The sequence below is a fragment of the Macrotis lagotis genome, chromosome X, assembly GCF_037893015.1.
Source record: "Macrotis lagotis isolate mMagLag1 chromosome X, bilby.v1.9.chrom.fasta, whole genome shotgun sequence".
Taxonomy (NCBI): Eukaryota; Metazoa; Chordata; class Mammalia; order Peramelemorphia; family Peramelidae; genus Macrotis; species Macrotis lagotis.
Window position 1 is genome coordinate 704147589 of NC_133666.1, and position 19502 is coordinate 704167090.

A 19502-nucleotide genomic window follows, 5' to 3' on the forward strand; every position below is an offset into this window, starting at 1 on the left:
ATGGGCCATGCCCTTTATAAATATCATCTCATTGGCTGTGATGTGAAATTTCTTCCTTTCAGACCTAGTGGAAGTGATAGTTCTAAAAAAAATTCTGCAAAGACTGAGAAGCTGACAAAATCAAGGTAGAGGGGGTGGGGTGGGGTGGAGGGGTGGGAAGGGGTTGGATTTTTACATGATCCCTTTAAAAGAGAACAAAATTAAAGATTGTGTTTGTTTCTTGATTGGCTGAAAGGGGGTCTCATCTGGAAGAGAATGTGAAGATTATAAGGGGCTGCACTGAGTGCTGGGAGAAGAGTTATCTGTTGTTACATTGAGGGCCTGACTCTTGGGATGATGTGTAATAGCAAAACTAGTTTATTCCTTTGCTGTATAATTGGTTTTATTTGTCTATGGCATAATTCATTAATTAAAATATTTTGTTACAAAGAAATAAGCACTTCTAAAATGGAAAAGGGAAGGTTGTTTTATTCATTTAAAAGGAAATATTAATTGCCTTGGGTTTTGTTTGAGGCAATTCACCAGTTTGTGAGAATTCAATGATCAAAATAACCCCTAGAACTCTAGAAAGTTGGGAAAACAAAGAGTCAAGAGAATGAGTAACAGGCCTACTGATGGGCATATACTAGAGAAATGGTTAGATCCAAACTACTCTGATACCGGGGAGGGGTCATCTCTATTTCCCATCTACTACAAGTACAACAGGTGCTTTGCCAATGTGCTTAGAACTTGATAGGTTTCCATTTCATCTTCTCCCTTTGCATCACAAGAATAAGATTCACTTTATTAAAGATTCTGATGTTTGAGAACCATTCTCCATTCTATGCAGAAAATTATTCTTTTGTTATTCTGATCCAAAGCAAAGTGAACAGAACCAGAAGAATGGTGTAGACATTCAAAGCAATATTATAACTGTGAATGGCCTAGTTATTCTTAGTAATACAATGACCCCAAACTCAATCAAAGGACTGAAGATGAATCTCACTATCCACCTTCAGAGAAAGAACTGATATTGCTTGAATATACACTGAAGCATGTAAATTTTCACTTCTTTTATTTTTCTTTGGAGTATTCTTTTTTTATTTATTTTATTTTTGCAAGGCAGTGAGGTTAAATAATTTGCCCAAGGTCACATAGATAGGAAATTATTAAGTGTCTGAGGCTGGATTTAAACTCAGGGTCGGCAACTCCGGGGTCAGTGCTCTATCCACTGTATCACCTAGCTGCCCCCATCTTTAGAGTATTCTTGTAAAAAAATGACAGATATGGAAATGTGTTCCATGATTGCATACATATAAAACATAAATCTGATCGCTTACTGTCTTACAGAAAGAAGAGGAAATGATGGAATTTTGAATTCAAAACTTTAAAAAATGTTTTAAAAATTTACTTTAAGGGCAGCTAGGTGAAGCAGTGGCTAGAGTACTAGCCTTGGAGTCAGGAATGCCTGAGTTCAAATCTGGCCTCAGACATTAAATAATAATTATCTAGCTGTGTGACCTTGAGCAAGTAACCTAACTCCCAATACCTTGCCCCCCCTCCAAAATTATTTTAACTTAATTGGAAAAAAGAAAACATTAAATTTTAAAAAATTTAAAATCTGATTTATGATCTATTTGTAATGTACATTGCACTTTCATTTCCTTTATTATTTTACTTCTGAACTACTGAGGAATCTATTGTTCTGTTCCACTTTTTGAGATTCCCAAGAATTTTCAAATTGATCCTTTTCTGTAGAGTGCCACAAGCCAATCTTTTTTCATTACATAATATACATGGCATGAGTTCTCATTAAAGGAAGTCAAACCTTTTACTGAAGGTTAAATGATCTCTAGTGATTCCCTAAGTCAGAGCCATCAGAAACTACTCCAAACATCCTCCACCATCATGGGGTAATGAATTCCAAACCACCTTTGAAGGAGCATCTTGGACATCTCATTACTCATGTGACTCTAGTTCTTTGGGACTTCTGGTTTCTCCACCAGGGCCCTGAAGTGGGACCTTCTCCTCACCCTAATCCCTTCTCATCCTTCTGAGTGTTGTCTCCTTCTGCCAAATTGTCAGTGACTTGAAGCTAAGGTAATTAAAAAACCCAGAATCTACCAAGGTAAGCTCAAAGAAAATAAAAGGGAGCACAAGAGACTGGGAACGTCAATACACAAACATGAAGGACAACTTAGAAGAAGAGAAGTAAAAAACAAGAATATTGAAAGGAAAAATTGCCTACTTTTGAAGAAAATAGACTGAACTCAAAGGCAGGACATGCACAGACAACCTAAGGATCAGAGGCTTCCCAGAACATGACTGGCTAACCTGATCACAATTATGATGGAAATAAAGAATTGACCAGAATTTCTGAACCTAGAAAATGAAATGCCAGTGGAAAAAATTCACAGATCACCTTCAGGGAAAAAAAAAACCCCAAAAACTCAAGGCTGCAAATTCCAGGAGGGATAATGGTTAAATTTAGTAATTCAATTCAGAAACAAAAATTCTTCAAATCATCCAAAGAAAGACTTTCAAATATAATGGAAAAAAAATCTTGGAATAGGGGCAGCTAGGTGGCACAATGGATAAAGCACCGGCCCTGGAGTCAGGAGCACCTGGGTTCAAATCCGGTCTCAGACACTTAATAATTACCTAGCTGTGTGGTCTTGGGCAAGCCACTTAACCCCATTTGCCTTGCAAAAACCTAAAAAAAAAAAATCTTGGAATAATGAAAGACTATTTTCAGTCCATTAGAAAGGAAGATGGAATGGAAGAATGTCTTCCAAAGAGCTTTGGGGTCCAGGATGCAGCCCAGATGTGCTAGTCTGTGTTAAAGAATAAGAGTTATTCAAAACTCTATCCTTTAGAGAATTCTCAGGCTTCCTATCGGTCTGGAATCTCTCCCTATGTCCATTACAAACTTAGGAGGACAATGAGCAGGATGTTGGGAGACTGTTCTGCTAGGAAGAGACGAGTTCCAGATAAGATTATACTAGGATGATAAACTCTGAGGAGCAGTTTGTGGACAGAGAAATTGTGCAATTTCTATGGTTAGACCACTTCGGAGGTTAATGACTTTCCCTATTCTCTGTTTCTATATAAAGTCCAATTTCTTTCCCAGTTAAGGGTAATCACCTTGAATAGATGAGATCCACCTAGGTTAGATGGTAAATCCAAGAGAATAAAACTTCATGTCTAATCCATACTTTCTGTCAATTTTGTTTTAATCCTATTTTTAAGGTTTCTTATAATTTTAGGGTTCACAATTGGGAGAAGATTGAATCAATCTTGTACCACTGATTTATTAACTCTATTTACAATGAACTGCTTTTGTCCTGTGTCTGCCCTGTCATGATTCTCCGAATCTGAATTTAGCTCAGAAGTGAGCTGGTCTGTGACGAATCAAGTATAAAAATCCTGCTCTTTTGGTAATCATGGCTCCATTCTTGTCTCAAGAAATTAGCTCACTCCTCCTCACCATCACCACCATCATCTTCCTCCTCCTCCTGCCGCTGCTGCTTCTCCCCCCTTTCCCTTGGAACGGACCCTCCTGGTGCCTCTTTTGTGAAGCGGAGGCTGAGAAGATCCTTGGAATCACCATGGCTGATGAAAAGCCAAAGGAAGCAGTCAAGACTGAAAACAACTACCACATTCATTTGAAGGTGGCAGGGCCAGATGGGTCAGTGGTGCAATTTAAGATTAAGAGGCACACACCACTTAGTAAACTAATGAAAGCCTATTGCGAAGGACAGGGTTTGCCAATGAGGCAGATCAGATTCCGATTTGATGGGCAACCAATCAATGAAACAGACACATCTGCACAGTTGGAAATGGAGGATGAAGCTGCAATGGATGTATTCCAGCAGCAGACAGGAGGCGTTTACCAAAGAGAACCTGCAACTGTACTCCAGAACTGTGCTCCCAAGGAAAACAATACATTCACAATTAGGAAACCAAGATTTGGTTCATCCACATCCTGACTACTGCAGTGTAGTTTCTCTCTTTGATTCCCTTCCCCCATTCCTTTATTGAACATAAAGTAACTGGTGTCTGTGCACAGGCATAATGCGTATTTTTTTTAAAACCAAATGGCCGATGGTATGTTTTGAACAACATCAAATGGAGATGGAGAGGGGAAAAAACAAACTGGTTCTGTGAAAATATCCCTTTTCTCCACTAGTGGCATGCTCATTCAACTTTTATCTTTATATTCCAGTAAGTCAATTTGCTCTCACTGTTTAACAACAACAAAAAAACCCACACAAAAAATCCCTGCATACCTTGTTTGATTGGATAATTTCAATGTTTTTCTTTTATCATTGTAAAACCAAGGATGATTTTATAACTTTTTTGTATGTAGCTGTTCCATGTAGGGCAATCTCTGTCTCTCAGTAGGGATAAATTACTATAAAGAAATTGATCCTAGATAGTTTTCCCTTCCAAGTCAAACATCTTGTTTAAATAAACTTGTTGTTTAAAATACAAAAAAAAAAATAAAAAAAAGAAATTAGCTCATCTTGGGAGATGCATGTGTCAAGAGAACTATGATCTTCATATTAATCGGTGTGTAAAGAATTTACTGATAATCTCATTTCTAGAGCTCTTTTGCCCAGGGAACTCTGGCTTGGGAGGCAGAGAGAGAACGAAGCAGTTCACCCTGCCAAGGCTTCATTCTTTCCCTGACCAGTACTTGTCTTTGTAAGTGAAGTGAATCAGAAAACTGTAGATAACCTGTCCTGTGCTCAAACACAATACTAAAGTATCCCCAAGATCAGTCAACTTAACTTCCCCCAGGACACCTGGAGTGTCTGGCACTAGTGGACTTGTCCTGAGGAAACCACTCAAGCCTCCAAAATAACTGTCTGTGATCCACCTTCCTCCTTCCTTCCTGCTTGGCCTTAACTGCAGCAAGGTGAAGTGGTCTCGATTTGGAAATCTGTTCTTGCAGTGAAAGTTATAAATTAAACTGCTCCTGTGTCTGGCCTGTTCTGTTTCATCCAAGTCAGAGACTGGCTCAAGAAAAGTTCTGTTAACACACATGAATACAATGCAGATCAATCTAGAATCTTTACACCACCAAGATATCCAAGTTGGCTATCCAAATGTCTAGGTCACAATCTCATACCTGGACTCAAACAAGGCTCATTTCTTAAACTCAGAAGAAGAGGGGTCATCACTGGTTGCTCATTCCCAAATTTCCAACCCATCAGATTGTTCCCTGTGTCTCAGTTCTGGAACCACTTAGGGTGCCTGCAACCCAGTGAAGTTATGGGAATCTTAAAGGAAAGGCACTGGGAGACAGTTGGAGGAGGAGGAGGGAGGCCAGAAAAAATGTCCTCTCTGGAAGAAAGTGGCTTTGACATTCTATCTTGAAGAAGCCAGAGAAGTCAGAAGGCACAGAGAATAAGAGACAACATTTTAGGTAGGGAATGCCAGGAGCCCTGGATTCTAGAGTCCATGCAGGGGAGTCAAGCTGAAGGTCAGAAAGGTAAGATGAAGCCATATGGGCAAGGGATGCACAAGTCAAGTAGGAGAGTTTACATTTGATCCTAGAAGAGACAAGGAGATTAGCCAGTAAAATGGGCAAGACTTGGAACATGGAGATTCCCATGTGAGGAACAAGAAATCTGTAGCTGAAAGTGGACTTGTCCAGTGCCCATTTTTGTTTACATAATTTGCAATTTATGTTCGTGTTTGTCCTTCATTCTCAAAGAAGATCAGGACATCAGGGAGGTGATGCCATGACAAGTATGTGAATTGGATTGGAGTGACAGGAGCTGGGCTGCATCACCAGGCTCACTGTCTCTTCCAGAGCCATCTGGTCTAGTGGCCAGATAGGAATCATTGTGATTGCAGATAGCCTGGGATGCAAGGCAATCAGGGATCAGTGACTTGCCCAAGGTCACATAGCTAGTAAGTGGAAAGTGTCTCAGATTTCAAGGCCAGCGTTTTAAGCACTGTGCTATTAGTACTCCCTTGTAATTAATATAAATTTGTGTATTTATATTATAATTTATATATATATATATAATTATATAATTTTATTTATATAAAATGCAATAATATGCATTATTCTGAAGCCAAGGAGCCATGGAAAAGGGGGTCTCCAAGGAGTAAGTCCTACAAGGCAGAGGCAGGAGGCCCCTGGAGGGCAGAACTGAGAAAGGAGACCTTGAAGGCTTTGACTGAATGAAGTCTACAGAGGAAAGAGGAACCAGGGGATTATGGGTCAGAAAAGGAGAATCTTGGTAAAACAGAAAGAGAAGATGGATAATGAAAAGAGTGAAAGAAATCCTTGATGGAAGGGGGTACAAAAATAGATGAAATTAAAAGCCTAAGGAACAGGACTAGCTGAAGGGGAAGAGAGAAAGGGGAATCTACACAAGGAACTGAGAAGCAAACAGGGAGGTACAAATGTAGAATTTCTGAAGGAAGTAAAGTTTAAAGTCTTACAGCATCTTCTAAATGGGACAACCAAGGACTATGCATAGTTCTTGACACCCCATGAAAACTTCTACAAACATGAACCACTTTGGCACAGAAACACTGCACACAAGTTTTTAGAGGCAGAAATAATCAAGACATCCTTTCATTCCAAAATGTGGTAAGGGTATAAATTGGTTTAGAGACTGCAAAGAAATGAAACAAATGCAAACCAGTGACATATTAACATTTGTGTCAAAGAACACATCCCAGCCATGATAACTTTGTAAAGTAAATAATGATCAACTAATATACCAAAATTTCTAAAATCATTCTTTGTTATACATTAAGAATATAGAAAAAAAGATTAATAAACTGAAAAGGCACCTCAAAAATCAGAAAAACAAATTTAAAATAAGCACGAGATGTTAAAAATGAGACAGGAAAGCCAATAGTTAGGGAAGCCAAGGGGGAAGCCCCACAGAGCAGTCATACCCCTCCCCACGCTGAAAGCAAAGAAGACCAGCAATAAGACCCTGAGCCCCTGCTCCAAGAACGGGGACAGAATAAGAGAGCCAGGCAGGGTGGTATGGGACTGCATTCCATTTCCTGCCTTATTTTATAAAGAAATGATCCGTAAGTGAGGCTTGGACAACTTCCCAAACCATCCTCTATGTCTATGGAAATGGCCTTGATTATTTTTAAATTATTTAAATTTAATTATTTAAATTATTTAAATTATTTAAATTATTTTAAATTATTTTTAAAACTCAGTCTTCAGATCCAAACCTGTTTTCTCAACTTCTAATTAAAGTTTCTAAGGCAGAAGGTTTGCCTCTGTCCCTGTCAAGGTCTGGGTCTCTCCAGCTAGAATTCCTGATCCTCTTCTAATGGTATCCATATGTTGTCTTTCCCAGTTGTGCCAGGTAGAAGGTGATAATCCTGAGAAAGCAGGAACCTGGGCTGGGGAGCTCTCTAAGGTCCCAAATATTTATTCTTGTAGCAAGGGCATTTTGGAAAAGGAGAAATCCCTGGTTGTAGATGTCATAACACAGCTGATAAAAACATGAAGTCTCAAGTCAGGAAGGACACCCTGGTCCTGCTGCTCATTGGCTCTTTGCCGGTTCTGCTCAGAGTAGATGGATGGATGGGGAAGTGGATCATCAAGTAATCAAGCAATGGCACCTCCATGCACTCATGGCTGACCTGAAGGGGTGGTCACCAGAAGTTTAGGACTCTCTTCTCTTTTTGCTCTTGGTAGACATTTCTGGAATGGCTACCTCTAGATGATCAACTTCATGTCTAACTTAAACTACTTTCATTTTATTCTAAAACCCAGTTATTAAGTTTTCACAATTATGAATGTGGGTCAAATCGGTGGAGGGATTGCACCCAGTCAGGCTGGGGAATTGTAGCTACCAAAGACCATTCTCTCTGGGTCCAGGCTCCTTACTGGGCCAGGCCGCAGTCCTCTGTAGATTGAGCTGGGGAGAGAGAAGGCTCTTGGAGGGTGAGAGGTCTTTTCCTTCTCTTCCTAGGTAGCAGACTGGCTTATGGAGATTTACAGAGGGGTAAGGTCCCAAAGGAGTTACAAAGACCCAGGTCCTGTCTCCAGGGCAGATTTTCCACTCTAAAGGAGGAGGGAGGCAGCAGGGAGGCTCAGATTTAGAAATGAAGACTGTACAGGAAAACTCTCCCTCTTTTCCTCCTCTTCTGACCCCTAATCATCCTCCAATAGAGACCTAAGAGGTAGAAGGGGTTTTGGGATGCCAGATGGATTGAGAACACTCCAGGAACTCCTATGTCAGAACTTTCCCTCCCATAGATTCTCTGCCCTCCCGGCATTCCTTCTCTCCAACTAACACATACATTAGGAAAGAAGGGCCAGCAAAGTAGGAGCTCCCCTGGGAATGGGGCAGAAGGAAGGTCTGGGAGGAAGACAATCTAACCCAGTTCCAGGTAAGGAGGTCAGGGACCCTGGACAGAGATGAGAGGGCTACAGGACATTGAGAAAGCAGAATGACTGGCTCCTAAAATCTAACTACTTGGGAAGTTGGGGAGGATTCCTGGGGCCCCCTGAGGCTTGGAACATCTAAAGGGAAACTGAAGTTAGGGAGCCAGTGTCTGTATCTGATGGGAACCAGTCCACGAATCACAGGGCCAAATAAGGGGGGAGCCAGGCAGAAGCTCTGGTTCCTGCAGCCAACGAGGATCTGGGAAGACAGGAAAGCAGGACTAGTGGATCCTTCCAAGGGACCAGATCTGAAGGTTGGACCTCAGGGCAAGGAGAAAGGACACATAAAGGCTGAAAGTAGGACACTTGAGTCTGGGCAAAGTCTGAAATTTGGGAAAGTGTGATCCAATGGCAAATCTTGGGAGGGCGAGACCAGATGTGTGAAAAGTGATTGGCAGTCTGGAAAAGAGTTAGAGGCAGGGAACTGGTCCAGTTACCAGGCCAGGGAGGGAGGCATACTCCTGGAGGACCTGCAGGATACTCACCATGAAGTTGGGTGAGTTGGCAGAAGATAAGGGATGTTCAGGATGGGGAGGATGGGGGGCTTGGCTTATCTCAGCTCCAAGGAAATTGCACATGTATTTCAGGCTAAGCCCATTTGGTTAGTCTGGACCCAGATTGGGGCAGAGGGAATGGTCTCTGTTTGGGCCAGAAAATCTGAGGGTCTTCCCCACCCCTATGGATTTGTGAATTTTCGAAAGAGGCTTTTCCTGGTTCTTTTCTTCCCTAAGCCCTCAGGGACTTAGTCTCCTAACAAAAATGGTTTTTTCTTCTTTTCTAGAAATGGTCCTTCTTGGTCTCTTCTCACCTCTCACTTACCTAACCTTAATGACAGAATGGGCTTTGCCTCAGTCAAACCATGACCTGGTAAAGAACTAGCTTTAAAAGGCCAAGGTCCCCCACTGCATGCAGAGGCATCCCCAGACCTCCTGACCCTATCTGGTCATTGGACCCAGATGGCTCCAGAGAAGGGGAGGCTGGTAACTTTGCCTTGTCCTCCCTCACTTCCATCCAATTCACTGGCCTGCCATGGCATCACCTGCCTGCCCCCCCCCTCCCCACACAAGCCCTGCCTTTCCTAGGGGTGAGTGGGGTGCTATCTGGTTGTTTCAGTCACATCCAACTCTTCCTGACCCCATTTGGGGATATCTTGTGGAAAATGATCTTAGGAGGCAGCTAGGTGGTGCAGTGGATAGAGCTCCAACCCTGGAATCAGGAGGATCTGAGTTCAAATCTGATCTCAGACATTTAATAATTGTCTAGCTGTGTGACCTTGGGCAAGTCACTTAACCCCATTACCTTAAATATTAAAAAAAAGAAAAATGATTTCCTCCTTAAGGATATGATTCCTCTCTCATCACATTCAACTGAGATCACTATATAACATGGAAACAATGTAAAGACTAACAGACTGCCTTCTGGGGGGGAAGCAAGAATAGGGGTAAATTTGTGAAACTCTAAATAAAATCTTTCATTAAAAAAAGTGATCTTTGAGTTTGGCTACTAAGAGCCAAAATAGGAATAACAGCCCCTATTTCTTCACTTAGGCTCACTGAATCATCATGCAGGAAAGGGAACCCCAAAAACTGAGGTCAAAGAAAGCTCTTTCTAGAGGGGCATATATACTATAGAGGGGAGGAGTCTTCAGTAGACAGAATCAGAGGAATTGTGGCTTGAGTCTCCACCACCCCACTGGCAAGCATAAGAATTGATCAAAACTATATCCTGGGGAAAACGATTGATTGATTTAGAAAATGCTCAGGCTTCCTCCCCAAGTTTTCCAAAGCATCTCAGCCTATGTTCAGCACAAATTCAAGAGAACAATAAGCAGGAGGCTGGGAAGAGACGGACAATACTTTTAGCAATATTGGGCAAAGATGATCTTGGAGGAGCAGTTTGGGGCAAAGATATTGTGCAACTTCTATGGTTAGGCCAGTAAGAAGGGGAAGGATTTCCCCTATTCTCTGTTTTTATATAAAGTCCAATTTCTTTCCCAGTTTGGTGTGGTCATTTCCTGAAAATGGCCTCTACCTTAAGGTTTAAAGACAAAATCTTACAGACTAAAACTTAAAAATGTTTAACCTACATGTCTGCTACTTTATTTTAACCCTATGTTTTAAGGTTTTTGTTTTACAGTTGTGAGACTGACACCAAGGATAATTTCATTCACTTCAGAAAGGGCCATTCCATCATCCAGAAACGGAGGCCACCCCACCTGGCTGCCTCCTGGGCTGCTGCTACCAAGGACCCTGACAGTTCTTGCAACAGGATCAAATAAGGGAAAATGTAGAAGGCACCTCAAGTGGCCCATAAGAGGTTCCTAGAGCCAGCTCCAAGTCGCTGCCCCTTGACCAAAACCCCAATCGCCTGACTCTGCCTTTCCAAGGGCTCTCTCCCAGGTGTAGGCAGTTGTAGCTCCTCACCCTGTGTCCAAGGCTTCGGCTAAATTCTCCCCTCCTGCCAAAGTGATTTCCCCTGAATCTCTTGGAGGCTTCTCTCTCAGAGGGCCTCCCCCCTCCCCCCCGTGGAGAACTGGTTTGGTCCCACTTGCTGCCAGGCTATTTGCCCAGGAACCTGGGGTCAGGCCTGCTGCCATGTGGCCTGCAGGTTGGAACAGAGCCACCACACAGCAAGGCCTTTTGAAATCCTTACTGGACCTGAGACCTAGGGAAGGAGAGGGGTGCAGAGAGGCCTGGGACGGCTGGGAGGACCTGAGGCAGGAGGCTGACAGCAGGACCAGGAGGCCCATGTGGACAACACTGCCCAGAAGAAGGTCTAGGGGGGCCTGCAGAATTCTTTACTGCCCCCCCCCCCCAAGTCCTGGCCACTAGAACAGAGAGGAGGGGGAGGTTGTGTGTCTGGGGAGGCAGCTGGGCAGGTACAAAAGGAGCAGAGACACGGAGGGAAGTGGGCACCCTTGAGAGTCAGCAGGAATGAGGGGGAACTTGAAAACAAATGGGGGGCAGCAATTTGGGGAGACAGGTGTCAGTACTCGAGACCCCAAGTACAGGTGACTCTGGCCACAGAAGCAGGGCACAGGGCACTGGGGATAGGGGGGGCTGGGGCTCCCAGGAGGGCTGGAAGTGGGGAGAAGGGGGGCAGCACTCACCTGGGTGGGGGTCTGGGCCTCCTGGGGGGCCATTCCCTTGGGCTCCAGGCCCCGGTCCTCTGCAGACTGAGCTGGGAGGAAGGCTGGAAATGAGGGAAGATCTGCAGATGGGGAGAGGCGGCAGGGACAGGCCCCCCCAAGAGATCAGAAGGGGCTTTGGGCCCACCCCCCCCCAGGATGAGGAGACCAGTCAGAGCCTCAGAGGTGCTGGGCCCGAGTCCGGCAGCTCCCCCCCCCCCCGCCCCCCTACTAAGACACAAGCAGGACGGAGAGGTCAGGGTGGCCAGGGGTGGGGGGTGGGGGCCCTGACCTTACCGGGCCCTGCACCCCCAGGGAAGGGGAGGCAGCGGGAGGGGCGGCCCCCCCATGTTGAGCCCGGGTGGGGTCATTGCCTCTGGTCTCCCGCCAAAGCCACGCCCCCTCACCTGCAGCACCCCTGCCAATGGGGTGAACCCCCGCCTGCTGCTGGGAAGGGAGAGGAGTGGGGGGGGGCCCAATGCCGGGCCTTGGAGCTGCCAATGTCTCCACAGGGCCCAACCTCCGTTCCAGGGGCTCCTTTCCTGGGCTTGAGGGGGTGTCATGGAGAAAGGCAGAAAAGGAAGAGATGCCCCCATTGCTCTGGAACCGGGCCTCAATCATGGTCAGGAAGCCTCGATGGAGCACCTACTATGTGCATGCACAGCCAGAGCCCTAGGGTGCAGCTCAACTGCTCCGTGGAGTTGGAGCCCTGATGGAGCCACATGATTGACCAATAGGGCCATGGCCCCAGAGAGATGGGCTGGACACTTCTGTAGTGTCCTTGACAGGCCGGCAACAATCAATCTGGAAGCCACCCACCTCTGACCTCAAGCTGAAGTCAATCAGGCCCTAGCTGAAGTTCAACTGAAGAAGAGCTTGTGAATGCCATTGGACTCCTTCCAAGGGGCAACGCACCTGGTGCTTGTTTTATTCCCTAGCTGAGATCCACAAGGTGTGTGTATTGGGGGGGGGGAAGGTCCGTTGCTCATCCAAAAACTGACTGAACTTTTCCAGGTTATATGGCATGAAGAGATTATCCCCCCAAGAATTCAAGGATGCCTCCATCCTCCATTTCTATAAAGGTAAAGAGAATAATCGATTGTCCTGGGACAATCACAGGGGCATTTCTCTTTTAGTCATTGCTGGTCAGAGTCTTGCCAGAGTTCTTCAGAATAGACTGATCCTTCACCTGGAAAATGTTCACCTCCCTGAGAGCCAGTGCAGCTTCAGAAAGGGTAGAGGAACAGTCAATATGGTGTTTGCTGTCTGACCACTCCAGGAAAAATGCCAGGAATAGAACAGAGGTCTGTATACAACATTTATAAATCTGTCGAAAGACTTTGATACCATCAGCCATGAGGATTTAGGGAAAATTAAGTCAAAATTTGGTTGCCTGGAGAAGTTCATTAATCTCCTAACAGCATGTTTGCCTGGGTTCTGGATAGTGGATGATCCTCTTGAGATTTCCCAATCATCAATAGAGTAAAACAAGGATGTGTCCTTGCTCCCATACTTTTTAGCATGATGTTTTCAGCCATGTTATCAAAAGTCTTCACTGAGGATGCACATGACCTCAAGGTCAGCTGATGAACTGATGGCAAATTCTTCAACTTGAAAAGGCTACAAGCCAAGACCAAAGTGGAGGGAGTGTTAGTGCACAATCTTGTTTGCAGATGACTGTGCTGTCCATGCAGCCTCTGAAGCTGAGATGCAACAAAGTATGGATGAACTCTTTACTATCTGTGCTGATTTTGGTCTAACAATTAACACCAAGAAAACTCAGGTGCTCCATCAACCAGCACCATACCAACCATATGTGGAACCATAGATTACAGCAAATGGAGAAGTTCTGAGGACTGTGGACAAGTTCACTTCCCTTGGCAGTGTCCTTTCCAGGGAGCTACACATTGACAATGAGGTTGACACTTGTATTACCAGAACTAGTTCAGTATTTGGGGAAGCTCCAAAAGAAAGTGTGATAGAGAAAAGGTATTAGACTGATTACTAAACTGAAGGTCTATAGAACCACTGGGTTGACCCCATTGCTATATATACCTGTGACTCCTAGATAATCTCATTGAAGAACTTTAGAACTGACTGTAGAGCTTGAGAAACCCTGGCACAGGACCACCCAGCATGGCATGCCCTCATCAGTGAGGATGCTGCACTCTATGAGGAAGGCAGAATTGAAGCAGCTGAAAAGGAAACATGACAAACAAGTTTAGTGGACCCATCCCAGGTGATCCCATGAACTATTTGTGCCTGAACTCTGGTGGAGCCTTCTGAGCTTGAATTTGTCTGATCAGCCACAGTCGGACACACTGTCATTTGTCTTAAACATGGTGGTGTCATTTTGGTCTTCTTTGACGAGGAAGGACAAGAACCAGGCCCTAGACTGAATGCCAAGGAAACAAAGAAGGGTTAAACAGCCCCCTCCCCCACCCCAGGAAGGTCAACCTTACCAAGTGGTTGGAGTCCTGGGACCCCAGGCTCAAATGAGTTTTTTTTCCCTGTTTGCCTCAGCTGCTCATCAGGATCTCTGCCAGGAAAACACTCAGGACCCTCATTCACAAGGACTGAGCCTCTCCTCCACCAGTGTTCCTCTGACTCTAGAGAGAACTGAGTCAAATGGCAAATAGAAGCCATTCCTCAAATGATAGTCAAAGGATATGAACAGGCCGTTCTTGGATGAAGAAATTAAAGGTCTTTCTGGTCATGTGAAAAAAAGATGCTCTAAATCATTATTGATGAAGGAAATGCCAGACTATCGAAAAGCTTGGAAAGACCTGCATGAATGGCCACTGAGGGAAGTGAGCAGTACCAAGGAAACATTGTACACACTCACAGCAACATTGTGTCCCCATCAATCATGATGGGTTTGTTCATCTCAGAAGCACAAGAATTAGAGAATTCAAAAGGCTTTCTGATGCACAACACCATCCACATCCAGAGATGTTGGTACGCAGACCAAAGCTTATTGTTTTCAATTTTAAAAATGTCTTTTATGGGGGGTGGCTAGGTGGTACAGTGGATAGAGCACTGGCCCTGGAGTCAGGAGTACCTGAGTTCAAGTCCAGCCTCAGACACTTAATAATTACCTAGCTGTGTGGCCTTGGGCAAGCCACTCAACCCCACTGCCTGGCAAAAACCTAAAAAAATTGTCTTATTTATTAGGCTTTTTTCTATTTTTTTTCTCCATTTTTGTTTGATTCTTCTCTTACAACATAACTAATATGGATCATGTTTAGCATGATTATACATACAAATTGCTTTCTGTGGTGGGGGGGAGAGGGAAGAGAGGGAGGGAGAAAAATGTAATACTCAATACCTTGCAAAAACAATTATTGAAAACTACCATTCCATGTAATTAGAAAAAATAAATAAGTAAAATAGTAATTAAAAAAATTCTTCAAATCATTCAAAGGAAAGATTTTTCAATGGAAAAGATAATGGAACAATCAAAAACTATTCCCAGCCCATTAGAAATGAGGATGAGGAATGTGTTCCAGAGAGCACTAGAGCACAGGATGGTCTTTCCTGGAGGACTGAATTGACTTTGTAACATTTATTTATTAACCCTATATACAGTGAATGCTTTAGTCCTGTGTCTGGCCCTGTCATGGTTCTCTGAACCGGAATTTGGTTCAGAATTGAGATTGGTCTATAATGGGTCAAGTATAAAAATCCTGCTTTTTTGATAATCATGGTTCTACTCTTGCCTCTAGGAATAAGCTTGTCTTGGGAGATGCATGTGTCAAGAGAATATGATTTTCATGTGTAAAGAACTTACTAATACTTTTATTTCTAGAACTCCTTTTCCCAGGGAACTGTACTTTGGGAATTGGACAAAACAAAGCAGTTCACCCTGATGTCCTGTCAAAGTATAATAAGTTTCTCAAAACTACAACTCTGTCACCTTGCCACTCAATAAGAAATGAAGATACAAACTCAGGAGGACAGTGACCAGGATGCTTGGAGATGTGTCCAGCCAGGAAGAGACAATGATTCATCAGATAGTTTTGGACAAGGATGATGTTCTCTGAGGAGTCATTTGGGATACTTGAATTTGTGCAAACCTCATTGTCAGGTCACAAAGGAGGGCACAAAATTTCACTGTTCTCTGTTTTCAGATAAAAATTTCCCCTCTCCTAGTTCAAGTGTGGTCATTACCTTAAAGGACCTCTACCTACAGGCTAGAGGGAAGGTCTTAGAAAATAAAACTTAAAATATCTAATCTATATTTTCTGTTCATTTTAAAGCTTATATTTTAAGGTTTTTACAGTTTTAGGGTTCACAGTCTGCATTCTTTCCCTGACCTGTATTCTCTGTGTTAAGTGAAGTGAATCAGAAAACTGTATAATGTGTTCTATATCCAAGCAAAATAATAAAGTACTACCAGTCCAATCAATGTAAGTATTCCCACAGGACTTGAGGATATCCGTATTAATCTGCACACATGGGTTTATTCTGAGAAAACTATTCAGAATATTCAGCCCCCAAAATGATAGCTTGTGATCCATAGGTCCTCTCCCTCCCTACTATGATTCATGTACATATACTCTGCCTTACCTGCAACAAAGTGGAACAATCTTGATATACAAATCTATTGCTTGCAATGAAAATAATGAATTAAACCACTACTTGATTACTGTCTCTTACTTGCTATTTCACCCAGATTAGATACTGATTCTGTGAAAAATTAATTCTGAAAACATGTGAATCCAATGTAAAAGAATCTAGTATCTTTATGTGACCAAGACATCCTGCAATGATGCCTAGATGACTGTCCAAATGACTGGGTCACAATCTTGTACCTGGACACAAACAAGGACCACTCATTTGACTCAGGCTCATTCCCAAAGTTCCAATTAATGAGACTGTTCCCTGTGCCTCATCTCCGGAACCAATCAGGTTGCCATCGAGCCTACGAAGTCATGAGAATCTCGAAGGAAAGGCAATGGAGGAGGGGTAGAGGAAGAAGAGGGAGTCCAGGAAAAAAGTCCTCTCTAGAAAAAAGTGGCATTGAAGTTCTGTCTTGAAGAAAGAAGCCAGAGATGCCAAGAGGGAGAGAAAAGAGAGAACATTTCAGGTAGGGAATGCCAGGTGTGAACAATAATTAGTAAGTCAGTGTCCCTGGATTCCTCTAGTCTAGCTAGGGGAGTGAAACTGAAGAAGGTTGGAAAGTAAAAGGGGCTATGTTGGGAAGGTCTTTGGAAGTCAAGCTCAGGATATATATGTAATCCTGGAAGAGAGAAGGAGCCTTTAGAGTTTTATGGGAAGGGAGAAAACCAGTAAAATGGTAAAGAGTTGGAATATGGAGAATCCTGAATGAGGAACAAGAAATTGGCAACTGAAAGTGAATTTGTCCAGTGCTTTTTCTGTTTACATAATTTGTAATATAAATTTGTATATACATAGACCTGTGTGAGTAGGTATGTGTATGCATGTGTGAATGTGTTTGTTCTTGAGTGAATGTGTGTGTAATCCAGTCCTGCTCTTATGAAGCCCTGAAGGCTATTTATGGGTCAAAGACCTATAGTACATCTCAACTACTCAGAGCTGACAGAACTACTTTATTGACAGGGTCACGATCCTAAATATGGGCTAAACACTTGCAAAGTCTTCTTAATAGACCATCAACAATCAAGGCAGAACCACTGGAATATTTACCTCAAGTTGAAGTCAATCTGTCCCTAGCTGAAGTTGCAACTGAAGAAGAGGTTTTGAATGCCATTAGGCTCCTTTTAAGTGGCAAAGAACCTGGTGCTGCTTCTATTCTAGCTGAGATCTACAAGGTGGGGGTCCATTGCTCATCCCAAAACTGACTGAAATGTTCCAGGTTATATAGCATGAAGAGATTATCCCCAAGAATTCAAGGATGCCTCCATCCTCCATCTCTACAATGGTATTTGCTGCCTGACAACTCCAGGGAAAAGGACAGAACAAAACAGAAATCTGTATACAATGTGGATCTGATCAAGGCCTTTGATACCATCAATCATGAGAACTTATGGAAAATTATGTCAAAATTTTGTTACCTGGAGAAGTTCATCAATCTCATGACAATATGCTTGGCTGAGCTCTGGATAGTAGCAGATGTTCTCAACATTTCCCAGTCAACAATGGAGGGAAACAAGGATGTATTCTTGCTCCCATGCTTTTTAGTATGATGTTTTCAGCTATCTAGCAAGTGCCTGCAATAAGGATGAACATGGCATCAAGGTCAGCTACCTCACTGATGGCAAATTCTTCAACTTGAAAAAGTTACAAGCCAAGACCAAAGTGGAGGGAGTGTTGGGGCGTGATCTTCTGTTTGTGGATGATTGTGTACTCAATGCAACCTCTGAAGCTGAGATGCACAAAGTGTGGATCAATTCTCTGATGATTGTGCTAATTTTGGTCAAACAATTAACAACAAGAAAACACAGGTGCTCCATCAGCCAGTCCCACATCATCCAGATGTGGAACCATTGATTACAGCAAATGGAGTGTTGAGTACTGTGGATGGACAAGTTCACTTCCCTTGGCAGTATTCTTTCCAGGAGGTTCACAATGACAATGAAGTTGACACATGCATTATGAGAGCTAGCTCAATATTTGGGAGGCTCTGAAAGAAAGTGTGGAAGACGTATTAGACTGACTACCAAACTGAAGGTCTACAGGGCCAATGTGCTGACCTCATTGATATAACCTCTGAAACTTAGTCTACCAGGACCATGTCAGGAAACTGAATCGTTTCCATTTAAATTGTCTTTTTTTTGCAAGGCAAACAGGGTTAAGTGGCTTGCCCAAGGCCACACAGCTAGGTAATTATTGTCTGAGACCGGATTTGAACCCAGATACTCCTGACTCCAGGGCTGGTGCTTTATCCACTACGCCACCTAGCCGCCCCCCCCATTTAAATTGTCTTAAGATTCTGAAGATCACCTGGCAGAAGAAGATACCAGACACAAGTCCTTTCTCAAGCTAAACTATCTAGCCTTTCAACATGTTGTTAGAATGCCCAATGTATGTTTGCCAAAAATATTATGGAAAACTCACACAGGACAAGTGCTCACTCACAGTGGGTCAGATGAAGTGTTACCAAGATACTATGAAGGTCTCATTGAAGAACTTTAGAATTTGATTGTACAACATTGGCACAGGACTGTCCAGCATGGTGTGCCCTCATCAGTGGGGGGCTACACTCTATGAGGAGGGCAGAATTGAAGCAGTTCAAAGAAAACACAACTTATGTAAGTTTAGAGTACACACCCCAGCTGTTCACATGGACTATTTGTGCCTAATCTGTGATAGAGCATTCATCTGATCAGCCACAGTTCGACACATTGTCATTTTGGTCATCTTCAATAATGAAGGACAATAATCAACCAATCAACCAATTCCAGTCTTGAGTCCAAGGAATTAGGTGACCTTGGCCAAGTCATTTTTCAACTCCCTGCTCTATTTTTTTTAGGTTTTTGCAAGGCAAATGAGGTTAAGTAGCTTGCCCAAGGCCATATAGCTAGGTAATTATTAAGTGTCTGGGACTGGATTTGAACCCAGGTACTCCTGACTCCAGGGCCAGTGCTTTATCCACTGTGCCACCTAGCTGCCCCGACCTGCTCTTATTTCAAATAGAACTTTTGTTTCCTTAGTTGACTTAGGATGGACAGATGACTTACAAAGGGTTGACTCATTCCTAACACAGTGCCACAGAAATGACCAAGAGTTAGGATAGATTTTGAGCCAGGTAAAATTTTTTCTTGGACTTGGAAGGGGTGAGTCTCCCACTTTCCAATACAATTGTTCTATTGTGAAGTGTTTTCTTTGAAGCTAAAATTTCTCCAGGACTTTACCTTTGGGTGATAATTGCCTGTTTTTGACTGGGTAGATATTGAGGACTTGTCCCTATATCTAGATGAGGTACTGTTTCGGTAAGTGGACTGGTGTATAGGTTTGGATTTTCTT

General features: G+C 43.2%; 1 pseudogene; it reads left to right on the plus strand.

The window, feature by feature from the left end:
* The first annotated feature begins 3490 nt into the window (after positions 1-3490).
* Positions 3491-3968, plus strand: LOC141499675 (small ubiquitin-related modifier 2 pseudogene; annotated as a pseudogene).
* Positions 3969-19502: the final 15534 nt, after the last annotated feature.